This window comes from Balaenoptera borealis (genome assembly GCF_965194805.1).
Source record: "Balaenoptera borealis genome assembly, chromosome: 9".
NCBI lineage: Eukaryota > Metazoa > Chordata > Mammalia > Artiodactyla > Balaenopteridae > Balaenoptera > Balaenoptera borealis.
In genome coordinates this window covers 118,213,533-118,225,118 of record NC_138873.1, presented here as the reverse complement: position 1 = coordinate 118,225,118, position 11,586 = coordinate 118,213,533, and the positions used below count along the sequence as shown (strand labels likewise).

Sequence of the window (11,586 nt, the reverse complement as noted above, 5' to 3'; positions counted from 1 at the left end):
CTGGGTCTTGCCGTTGAGATGGAGATCTCTGGGAGATTTTCACCGTTAGATGTTACCTGGAGCTGGGAGGTCTCTGGTGGACCAATGTCCTGAACTTGGCTCTCCCACCTCAGAGGCACAGGCCTGATGCCCGGCCGGAGCACCAAGATCCTGTCATCCACATGGCTCAGGATATAAGGGAGAAAAAAAGAAAGAAAAAAAGAAAAATAAATAAACAAATAAAATTAAGTTATTAAAATAAAAAATAATTATTAAAAAAAATTTAAACTAATTTAAAAAAAGAAGAAAGAAGAGAGTAACCAAACCAAAAAACAAATCTACCAATGATAACAAGCGCTAAAAACTATAGTAAAAACAAAAAACAAAAAATTAAAAAACAGACAGACAGAACCCTAGGACAAATGGTAAAAGAAAAGCTGTACAGAGAAAATCACACACAGAAGCATACACATACACACTCACAAAAGGAGAAAAAGGAAAAAAAAAAAGTCCACCTCCTCAATTTGGGATGATTCGTTGTCTATTCAGGTATACCACAGATGCAGGGTACATCAAGTTGATTGTGGAGCTTTAATCCGCTGCTTCTGAGGCTGCTGGGAGAAATTTCCCTTTCTCTTCTTTGTTCGCACAGCTCCCGGGATTCAGCTTTGGATTTGGCCCCGCCTCTGCGTGTAGGTCGCCTGAGGGCGTCTGTTCTTCGCTGAGACAGGACGGGGTTAAAGGAGCAGCTGATTCGGGGGCTCTGGCTCACTCAGGCCGGGGGGAGGGAGGGGTACAGATGTGGGGCGAGCCTGCGGCGGCAGAGGCCGGCATGACGTTGCAGCAGCCTGAGGCGTGCCGTGTGTCCTCCCGGCGAAGTTGTCCCTGGATCACGGGACGCTGGCAGTGGCGGGCTGCACCGGCTCCCGGGAGGGGCGGTGTGGAGAGCGACCTGTGCTCGCACACAGGCTTCTTGGTGGCGGCAGCAGCAGCCTTGGCGTCTCACGCCCGTCTCTGGGGTTTGCACTGATCGCCGCGGCTCATGCCCGTCTCTGGAGCTCGTTTAGGTGGTGCTCTGAATCCCCTCTCCTCGCACACCAGGAAACAATGTTTTCTTGCCTCCTAGGCAGCTCCAGACCTTTTCCCGGACTCCCTCCCGGCTAGCTGTGGCGCACTAACCCCTTCAGGCTGTGTTCACGCAGCCAACCCCAGTCCTCTCCCTGCGATCCAACCGAAGCCTAAGCCTCAGCTCCCAGCCCCGCCCGCCCCGGCGGGGGAGCAGACAAGCCTCTCGGGCTGGTGAGTGCTGCTCGGCGCCGAGCCTCTGTGCGGGAATCTCTCCGCTTTGCCCTCCGCACCCCTGTGGCTGCGAAGCTTCCCCCCTCTGCCACCCGCAGTCTCCGCCCTTGAAGGGGCTCCTAATGTGTGGACACCTTTCCTCCTTCACGGCTCCCTCCCACTGGTGCAGGTCCCGTCCCTATTCTTTTGTCTCTGTTATTTCTTTTTTCTTTTGCCCTACCCAGTGACGTGGGGAGTTACTTGCCTTTTGGGAGGTCTGAGGTCTTCTGCCAGCGTTCAGTGGGTGTTCTATAGGAGCAGTTCCACGTGTAGATGTATTTCTGATGTACTTGTGGGGAGGAAGGTGGTCTCCACGTCTTACTCCTCCGCCATCTTGTAGCTCCTCCTTACCTTTCATTTTTAACATGGTAGTTGCTGAAAAGTCATAGAGATGTTTTACTGATTTTCAGGGGACCGGGGTAGGGAGGATTTATTTTCAAATATTGTTGAAGTATAAGAACCAAGGACTTTCTTTGATCACCTAGCTATAATAAGACTGCGTTTGAAATCTAGTACTTCTCATACTGATTGCCTTTACTAGACTGATGATTCATGACAGCAGGAACTCCTGAAGCACAGGCTTAACTTATTACTGCTCTCGGAGAAACACTTCCACGTGTGGACTCAGGAACCCTGCACTAGGAGGAAAATAGGCTAATCTGATCATAAACTATGGAGCCCTCCTAAAACTGTGTAAACACTGACAGAGGTACTTCTCAAAGTCTGTGCCAGATGTGAGGCAGCATTTTTGTGAAGTATGTGAACATTCACTCAAATTCAAAGCCTTCATTCAGCCTGAGGAATTTGTCCTGAGCAGATGTGTCTCATCCTTTGCCAGCCAACGCCCAGAGTAATATTCTGCAAAATTAGATATTTTGGCTAATGGTGTTGTTCCTTAGCTATTGAAAATATATTTTCTAATACAGGAAAATGTCAAGTCATGTTGAGTAACATTTTATGCCATTGAGCCGTTAAACTCTTGAGTGGTATAATAAAACTCCCAAACTCCTTCACTGTAACTTGCATTATTCTGTATTAACCATCATACTGTACAAGTGCTGAGAGCTACCTTTTGTCTTTTACTTATAGATAAAATAGAGTATTAATTGTATCGGCTCTTAACATTTTGTTTCAATTTTGCCTTGGCAGTATTCAGTTTATTTTTAACCATCTTTCAGGAAGAAACTATCAAACAGCATTGTGATGTGAGGACAGTATAAGAAGGAGAAGCACAGTTATATTTTTATCACAGAAAAGTATTGTAAATAACTTCACACTCATGAGTCAGAGATGTCCTCAACAAAGAGCTTGCAGTTGTGGAAGTATGAAATGTCTGTAATGCCCACAAATATATCCATTTTGAATAACAGTGAGAGAAAGCAGGCTAATGAAGGATTATAGAAAAAATTATAGCCAATAACACTTATTTTGCACTGACTACATGCCAGGCCCTGTGTTAGTACACTTCTGACCTGAAAATATCTCATCTTCCTAACAATCCTCTGAGATAAGTGCCATTATTATTTTCAGTTTACAGTTGCGAGATCTGAGGCACAGATAAATTTAAGTAATCAAGAGTTATGGGCAAAAATTGTGGGGTAAGAAGAACAGGTTTTGTTTTGAGATCACAGCATTCTTGTATCTTGAGATGTTCCATTGGCTTTATTAGAAAGCACGTATGAAGAAATTTTTTAAATGATTGCTATCCATTTGGATATTCTTCCTTTTCAAGTTAATGAAGTTGGCTTGCAAAGTTTGTTGAAGTCCTCTAGGACAGGAATTTTCAAACTTTGTTTCTTGGTCCCCTGAGGGTCCTTGAGATCATTTTATGGTGTCTGCCGGGTCAAAATTCTTTCCATAACAATACTAAGATTATTATTTGCAATTTTCACTGTGTTACATTTGCACTGATAGGGCAAACACAATGGTGAGTAAAACTGTTGGTCCCTTAGCACAAATCAAAGCAGTGGCTCCAAAGGGTACTAGTGGTCATTGTATTCATCACCACCAAATAGTCACAATAAATAAATAAATTTTTAAAAAGCAGCTTCACTTAAATTGTCTTTGCTGAAGCAGCAGAAATTAGTAAACCTATTGTCTTGACCCTTGAGTACACATGTTTTTAATATTCTATGGGAAGTACATGTAAATCAGGTCTGCTACATATCAAAGTACGGTGGTTATTTCTAGGGAAAGTACTTGTGCAATTATTTAGGTTGTGGGCTGACCCAGCTACTTTTTCATGGAATACTATTTTTATCTGAAAGAATGCTTGGTAGACAAATCATGGTTATTCAGACTTGGTTACACATTTTCTCAAAAATGAACAAAGTGTGCCTGTCTCTTTAAGGAAAATCACTGACATTACTTGTCATCAATGATGAAATGCAAGTTTTAAAGAAAAACCCAGAATTTTGGAAAACATATCCACCACAGTGAACTGAAATCTTCCTAAGACTTTAAGACTTTTCTATGAAACTGTGATCTCATTGATGCATCTGATTTTTAGATATTGTATAATAATGAATGTAAATGACCAATGCATGATTTTATGAAATCATACATTGGTAAAAGCCATTCAAAATACAAGATAGATCAATGGATTTTAGTGCAACAGAATATGAAAAGTTTATTGATAATATTTCAGATTCTACATTGCAAGTAATGTTTAAGAAATTACTGCTAGCTGAGTTTGAGTAGAATAGTAGGAGAATATCCATAATTCTTTGAAAAGGCTATTAGAATACTTTTCCCTTTTCAATCCACATATCTGTATGAGGCTGGATTTTCTTATACTTATGAAGTATCAGCTAAAATAACATATTCCAGGAGAGTGAACATAGATGTAAATATGAGAATCCAGTTTTCTTCTGTGAATCCAGATGTTAGAGATTTGCAGAAATGTGAAACAATGCCACTCTTCTTACTAAATTTTTTGTTTTGAAGCAGTTATTTTTATAAAAATGTTTAATTTCCAATACATTAAATATCAATAAATATAATGCACATAACAAAAGATCTTTAGGGTCTCCTTAATTTTTGAGGGTGTAAAGGAGTCCAGAACCAAACATCTGCAAACCTCTGCTCTCGGGGAAACAAAGCCCCACAAGAGAGAGGAGTTTATCTGCCCCCAGAGACTGTTAGAGGGAAGACATTTGTGTGGGATGTCAATGAAATGAAGGTAATAACATGGCACAACAGGGCGGATCAGGGCCAGCCAGCAAAATGGTTGAGATTGTCTACGTTTTACTTTATAAGGAAACTTTTCCTAAAGTGATTTTTAAAGCAATAGTACTAGCTTGTTCTCTCTCTAAAGACATTTTGTTTTTATGAAATTACAGCCTGGAAAACACACTATGTGTTTAGTCTGAGTAGGTAGCCTGAGTTGTTTGTTAAATACCAGATCTCAGATTTGTGGCTATTCCTCAAAAATAACTACATGACACTGGCAATTAAATTTATGTATCATTTTGATGATTTACACTTCAGTGAATCAAAGGAGGTAAATAATGGGCTGCAGCCTAGCACTTCCATCAGCATCTATCTCACCGGCAAGCCCTTTAGATTCCCTCCATTATGAAGCTGGGTACAGCCATAATCTTCCCATTAAACAGTCTGGAGGGAACCATCACCCATGCCAGCTTCCATCCTGGCATCCTCCCATTTCTGGAGTTGGGCATTCCTGCGTTGCAAACATGCCCTTTGAACCGTGTGGGGCAGGCATGTTTAGTCTCAGCTATTTTCACATTTCTCCTTTTAGGACACTGTTGATCACTCAGAATTAGAGTTTCTTCTTGTCTTGCTTCTCAGAGCACCACAGTATTGGACCCATATAATAGTGCACTGCACTGGGCAGACAGCCGACGGCCTCTCTATGAGAGTTTACTGATTAGGTGGGGGCTCTCTCTCTTGCACAGGTGCCCCTGCTCCAGCTGTTTAGATTTTTCTTCATGGGATGAACGTGTCTTTAATTCATTCTTGCTGAATAAACAGGGTGGGTAGCTTCCATCTTCCCTCCGAAGACAATCTGCAGTGACAGGGAACTGTGCATTAGCTGGGAGAGTGACCTAAATCCTTCTGAGGTCCCTTCCCACGCAGAACACTTGGTGACTCCTGGATTGACTCTGCCCATTCAATGCAAAGTAGCTGAGCGATGGTGGAGGGTAGCATCTAAAGCAGCTGCGGGTGACCGTAACCGGCCTCAGCCTCCTCCTCTGAAAGGCGGAAGTGGGGGAACTCAGCTTTTCTCGGTACAAAAGAGCTAACCAACCCCCCTCATGACATGCCACACAATCAACTTCCACCCCACTGCTGCTGGTTACACATGAAAACAAAAAAGTAAATTGCATTTTGAAGCAGACTTTATGGGAACAATCAGGTATTGAATATTTTGCAAAATCTCTGAGTAATTGGCTTGAACTAACGGAGGTAATCTAGTGGGGCTTGGAAACTGCAAATCAAACCAAGAAATAATGTAGGATTAAGAAAGGAGTTAGAGTGCAAACTTGAAAAAAAGTGGTTTTTTAATCTGTCTGTAGAGCTTTGTCATCAATAGCAGTAAAAACCTCATTGATATATTGAAAAAAATATGTTTACTATCACTGGAAACTCTGTTCAACTAGGAATGGCTGACTGCCTGGTGCTCTGTGTTGAGAAGGATTCTGAGGCTGAGTCTGGACCAGAGGGAAAGAATATTGTAGCTGAATAACAGCTGTAATCATAATACTAACTGTATTTTATTCTCCCTTTATTTTGTGCTGGGTATTATTATCCCTGTTTTATTCATGAACTGAGTGCAGATAGGTTAACTATCTTGGGAAAAATACATGGTGGATCTGAGATTCAAATACTCAATCCCTCTGTAAGACTACTAGCTACTGTGATACTGTGGACAAACTACAACTTCTCCATTTTCTCATTTCTGAAAAGCTTTGGCCTGCATTGCTTTCTAAACTCCCTTTCACCTCAGATGGACTTCAGTCTCTGAACGGTCCATTTAAATACCTCACACCCCAACAGTCTTGCCCTCCTTTCAACCCTTGGAATATTTATCATAATTTGACCATTCAGTGCTGTGCTAGGAACTGCACTGCTGAGTATCCTTTTATGTTTTAGATCCTGATTCTCCAAATGCATGGAAATGCTGTTGAAGAAGGATGGTTCCCTGCATTGCCCCCCTCCCCCCAGTAACTAGCATGGTACCTGGCACATGGGAAATGTTTAATAAATGTTGGTTGGTTGGTTTTGTGATATGACCCAGACCACCACACTGTGTCCTAGTTGAACAGGCTGAGCTGAGCATAGTATTTGCTACAGACCGAGGGGCAAACAGCTGGTTGTTTCCGAGTTAGTCCTGCCCAGGGATCTAGATTCGTGATCTAGAATTAAAAGTGCTCTCTACCGCACTGTCTATGCTCCCTGCCCTTCTGACTGTCATGAATGCCTGTTTATCTTCTTGCCTCCATCAACAGCAGCTATTTATCTAGCAGTCTGACTTAAGACAATCCGTGCATATACTCAATGAAGGCTTTCTTTCAGTATTAATTTTCTGTGGAGGGTAAAATGCTGTCTTGTTTTTCCAGTTCTCCTCCTAAGTGTGATGATTTAGATGTTCCTGCTGTTAACTGGCAGCTTTTCCATTTCCTTCTAGCATCCAGGGCCCCAGACTTCTCCACAGAAGCCACTAATGAGCTTCTTGCTTTTCAGGCCCCCGGTTCATTAATAACACAGAATTGCAGCAACGTCCGACGTTCCAGACCTTATCTTTTCCCTTTCCTTCCATGAGAAAACAAACAAGCAACACAAAGGAAAAGTTTTATTTGTTGCAGTTGCTGACTCAATCCTGTCTGCTTTAAGATCTTAAAACAGAATTTATGCAAAAAGCTCGGATTCTGCTTTGCAGTTAGGCTGAAGGCTTATATATTTGACCCCAACTTTCCAAATGAGTCTGCTTCCCTATTTTTTTTTTTCTCTCTCTCCCCACGTTCAGTCTTTTTCAGTGGTGCTTCATGCTTCTAAGTGTGCTTTTTCCTTCTTCCTAATAAATATTGACTGGTTTCCCGAGTATATGGGGAACAATTCTAGGGACTGTGTGATGGGATGTAGGAAAACGTTCCTGCCCCATCCCTTCTCCTGGGCTTCTGCTCTCTATTATGCCATTCATGCTCCCCGCCCGCTGGGCCCTTACACAACTTTGTCTCATTCAGGCAGCGCCAAAGAACATCAATGCCCTTTTGTCCCACTTCCCTGAGAGCCTTGCAGGGGCCCAGAGCAGGACAGAGCTGTCAGCAGCATGAATGCCATTCCTGTCAAACCTGCTGTTCCTCGTGTCCTCTGATGAACCAGCAGCCTTTGCAGCTGCGTCTTCTCAGAGCATGTTTCTGCATGTAAGGCCTGACGTCTCTCCTCAAGTCTGGTCTTGGTGCTCGTTAGCGGGGCTGGGCTGAGCCTGCGCCCCTCAGTGGATAACTCAGCTCGTTGGTCAAGTCACCTTTAGGCTCTCACATATTCCACCTTAGCCATGACTATGCTGCCATTTTGCTGACTTCCTGATGTCTTTTTTTTTTTTTTTTTGCTTTTATGTCAGGGCTCACAAATTCCTGTACCTCAAAAATATAGAGACCTAGAGATAGTCATACTGACTGAAGTAAGTCAGACAGAAAAAGACAAATACCATATGATACTGCTTATACGTGGAACCTAAAACAACGGTAAAAATGAACTTATCTACAAAACAGAGATAGAGTCACAGAGGTAGAAAACAAACTTATGGTTACCAGGGAGGAAAGAGGGGGAGGGATAAATCGGGAGACTGGGGTCGACATGTACACACAACTATATATGGAATAGATACCTAATAAGGATCTACTGTATAGCACAGGGAACTCTACTCAATACTCTGGAATGACCTATATGGAAAAAGATTCTTAAAAAGAGTGGATATATGTATATGTGTAACTGATTCACTTTGCTGTACAGCAGAAACTAACACAACATTGTAAATCAACTATACTCCAATAAAAATTTTAAAAAATACAGAGAGATAATTGTAATATGTATGTATAAATTTCTGCATCTTCCAAACATGCATAAGTCCTCATATCCATGTTCACAAGCACATGTTGAGCCTGCCCAGTGCTCTTGCCCAGACATGAAGGATGTTTTATTTTCTCTTTGAAAAATTCTAAATTTCATCTCTTGTGAAATTGTCTTGAGCTTCAGACTCAAGTCCAACGTGCGTGAGTCATACAGATTAGAGAGATCTGTTCCCTGAAACTGTGCGGTAACACCAAGCTTTTCCCAGCCTTCCTGGACATCTCCCCGTCTCGTCAACTGTAGGAGTTAGAAGTGATAGCTTTTCCTATCATTACATTAATTATGCAGGGTGGAGGCATCATTTACAAGCTTTCTTTTAAAGGACAGAAAACTAGAGATTACAATTCTTTTACGTTTGGGAGGCACTCAGCGCTGCTCCACTTGCAGTTTACAGATTTTTTTTTTTTTTCCTTCTAAATATTCCATTCCTGAATTTTGGAAACTTGGAAGTTTGAGTTAACTCAGAATTCAGTAATGGGGATTAATCCTTATCTGAGATTTCAGAGAGGGAACTTTTTCTTTTCTTATCATTGAAGGATGTTCAAGAATTGTTCCCTGCTTTTATTCTTCTAAACAGTTATAGGAAGTTCATCCCATTGTGCTGAATACAATAGTCTTCAAGATTTCACAGCACAAACATACAACTTTCTTACCTTGTAGGTATTGTCTAATAATATACTACGGAGAGATGAGCGCCTTCCCCAAGGCCTCCCCGCTCTTTGAACTTTTGTGAACTCACTTGCTGGGCCCCTGGCATCTCTAACCCCATCTCTAACTTGACTTCAGCTGCCTTCTCAACTCATTGTTTAGGATCTATTGAGCCCTTACTATGTGTCAGACCTGTCCTAGGGCCAAGAAGATAACTAAGAAATGGCTCTGCTCCAGTTCAACTCAGGTTCTGGGGTAATATGGGGAAGGAGGGTGTGGGGAGAGGTGACACGTGCACAGTTAATTACAATATAATGTGCTTAATTCTCTACGGGGAAAGAAAACAATTTAGTGGGACACCCCCATGAAAGTTCTAACTCCGCTTAGGGGTATCTGTTGGAAAAAAGCCTTCATGAAGGACATCTGAGTTGGTTTTGAAGAATGGGTAATAGCTCACCACAACCCGGAGAGGAGAGGGGCATTCCAGGTGGGGAAGGTGACAATTCACTGAAACGCTTATTGGCCACCTGGCTGCTCTACCTACTAAGGCATAGGGTCTTAATAGGAAAGGGGACACTGACAATCGCTCTGCAAAATCACATCCCTTCCCCTGGCAACACAGAGACGAAAGATTCAGTTTGCCCATTTTGTTTTGTATTTATTCCATGCCCGACATTTCAAGAAGTACATGAGTATTGCTGGGGTATATAATGTGTTAGCGGAATTACAATCAGAGAGAAAGGGAAGTGAAAAACAAAGGGAGAGAAGATGGGGAAGAAGAAGGACAATGAAAGAGGGGTGGGGGGTGAGGTGAGGTCAGAGTTCTCTTGGGGTCTAGACACAGGTGCCGTGGGATTTCATGTTAAATATCTGTGGCTGGGAGAAGACAGACGATCTAGAGGGAAAGAGCCAGGGAGGACTGGAGTAGGAATCCTTTCTGCTGAAAGCAGGGTGCAGCACTTGTGCAAATTTCCCTTGGGATTGTAGCCTTGTCTTTCATGAACTTCTCACTCCTGTTATTTCCAGTTCTGGACCATCTGATCAGAGAATACTGGAATTTCCAGCTCTCTAGGCACTAATTTCAGGGGCTAAAACAGCAACCCCCGGAAGCTCCTACCACAGCCATCGCTGCCCTGCTGGGCTGTGGGGCTATGCCAGCCCAGGCACTCTTGCCCAGGAAGTGGAAGGTGGCATTTAAGTGGCACTTAAGATGTTCCTAACCAATCCTAAAGACTCTGAATGAGGCCAATTCTAAATTAAGCTTTCTTGGATAAATGAATAAGGACTCAAGAAACCTCAGATTGGAAAAAAAAAAAAAAAAAGATATGAGAAGTCGTACCTCCAAATATATTCCTGTTAACCCCCACTTTTGACAGGTGTTAATATGATTCAATGTTTCTATGACTTATTTTTGTGCTCTAGGTATTTTCAGTGTTCAGGTTTTAAAATATACCTCAATCAAATCCCAATATTTAAAATACACAAATGATGATATCACCGAAATGGAAGAGATCTTTTTTTTTAAACTTACAAGGAAACTGAGGTTCAGGAAACACAAGTGCCTGATCAGAGTCTCACAGCTGACAAAGGAGAATGAAAAACCAAACCTCCTGGTCTAGAATAAAATGTGCTTTTCTTTATAAAAATCACATTGAATCTGTTTTCTGGGATATATAACAGAAGAATCGAAAAATGAGTTTATTTTTGTATCGTAGTATTTTTTAAGTGCTTCATAAAGTAATTTTGGAGTGGCTACTTGCAGTCTTTTATACTGTTCATTTAAAGGTGAATTGCTTGGTGTTGCCCAGTGATCTTAGCCAGGATCAGTGCTATGAAAGAAAGCTCGTAGAAGTCTATGGCTTCAATGCTCTGTCTTGACCTCAGAGCAATTACTTTCCCTGAACAAAATGCACACGTAGGGATTCCAGTGCCTGCTGTTCTGGAAACGGTCAACGTTTGCCTCAGGATTCATCCCCAGATTTCCACCATGTACTCTGAGCCTCGGCACTGGGTCACTGGGCTGAAGCTCTGCACTGAAGCCAACTGGCATTTAAACCACCAGACTGAAAGCTTGTGCACCATGGGCCATAGCCAGGCTTTCAAATGTGACTCAACTGTGGTTAGAAATTTGTCTGTGTGGGGTATTGGAAAGAATGCTTGTTTGGGTTGGGCACACTAAATTTAAGTCCCAGCTCGGCCTCCAGTCAGGTGGTCCAGAATAAATCCTGTAAGCTCCCCGAGCATTTGCCGCTTATCTATATGGTACCTCTGTTTTGCTTACATAGGGAGCTGTTCCAACCAGCAAATGAGGCAACATAAGAGTATCTGTAAACTGATGGGTTAAAAAAATGTAGATTACTCTCCATGTTGATAATTCCTAATATATAGATGGTATCAAAACAGTTAAGCCTTTGTTGGACTATATGTGGTCATGTGTCTCCTAATAGGTCTTGTATGCTAAAATACACAGCTAAGAATTAAAGCCAAAGTCTATTGACACACAAGATGCTGCAGAGGAAGATATTC

At 42.2% G+C, this 11,586-nt stretch overlaps 1 long non-coding RNA gene across 3 annotated transcripts in view; it reads right to left on the bottom strand.

Annotated features, from left to right (window-relative positions):
* Positions 1 to 1,356: 1,356 nt before the first annotated feature.
* The window catches only part of LOC309635084, a 143,449-nt gene continuing 133,219 nt past the window's right edge, over positions 1,357 to 11,586 (bottom strand). For 2 of the 3 annotated variants that reach the window (XR_014248620.1, XR_014248621.1), the window contains one exon: positions 1,357 to 5,344. This is a non-coding gene — a long non-coding RNA (uncharacterized lncRNA). The remainder of the gene's footprint in view (positions 5,345 to 11,586) is intronic. The other variant, XR_014248619.1, reaches the window with a different exon arrangement.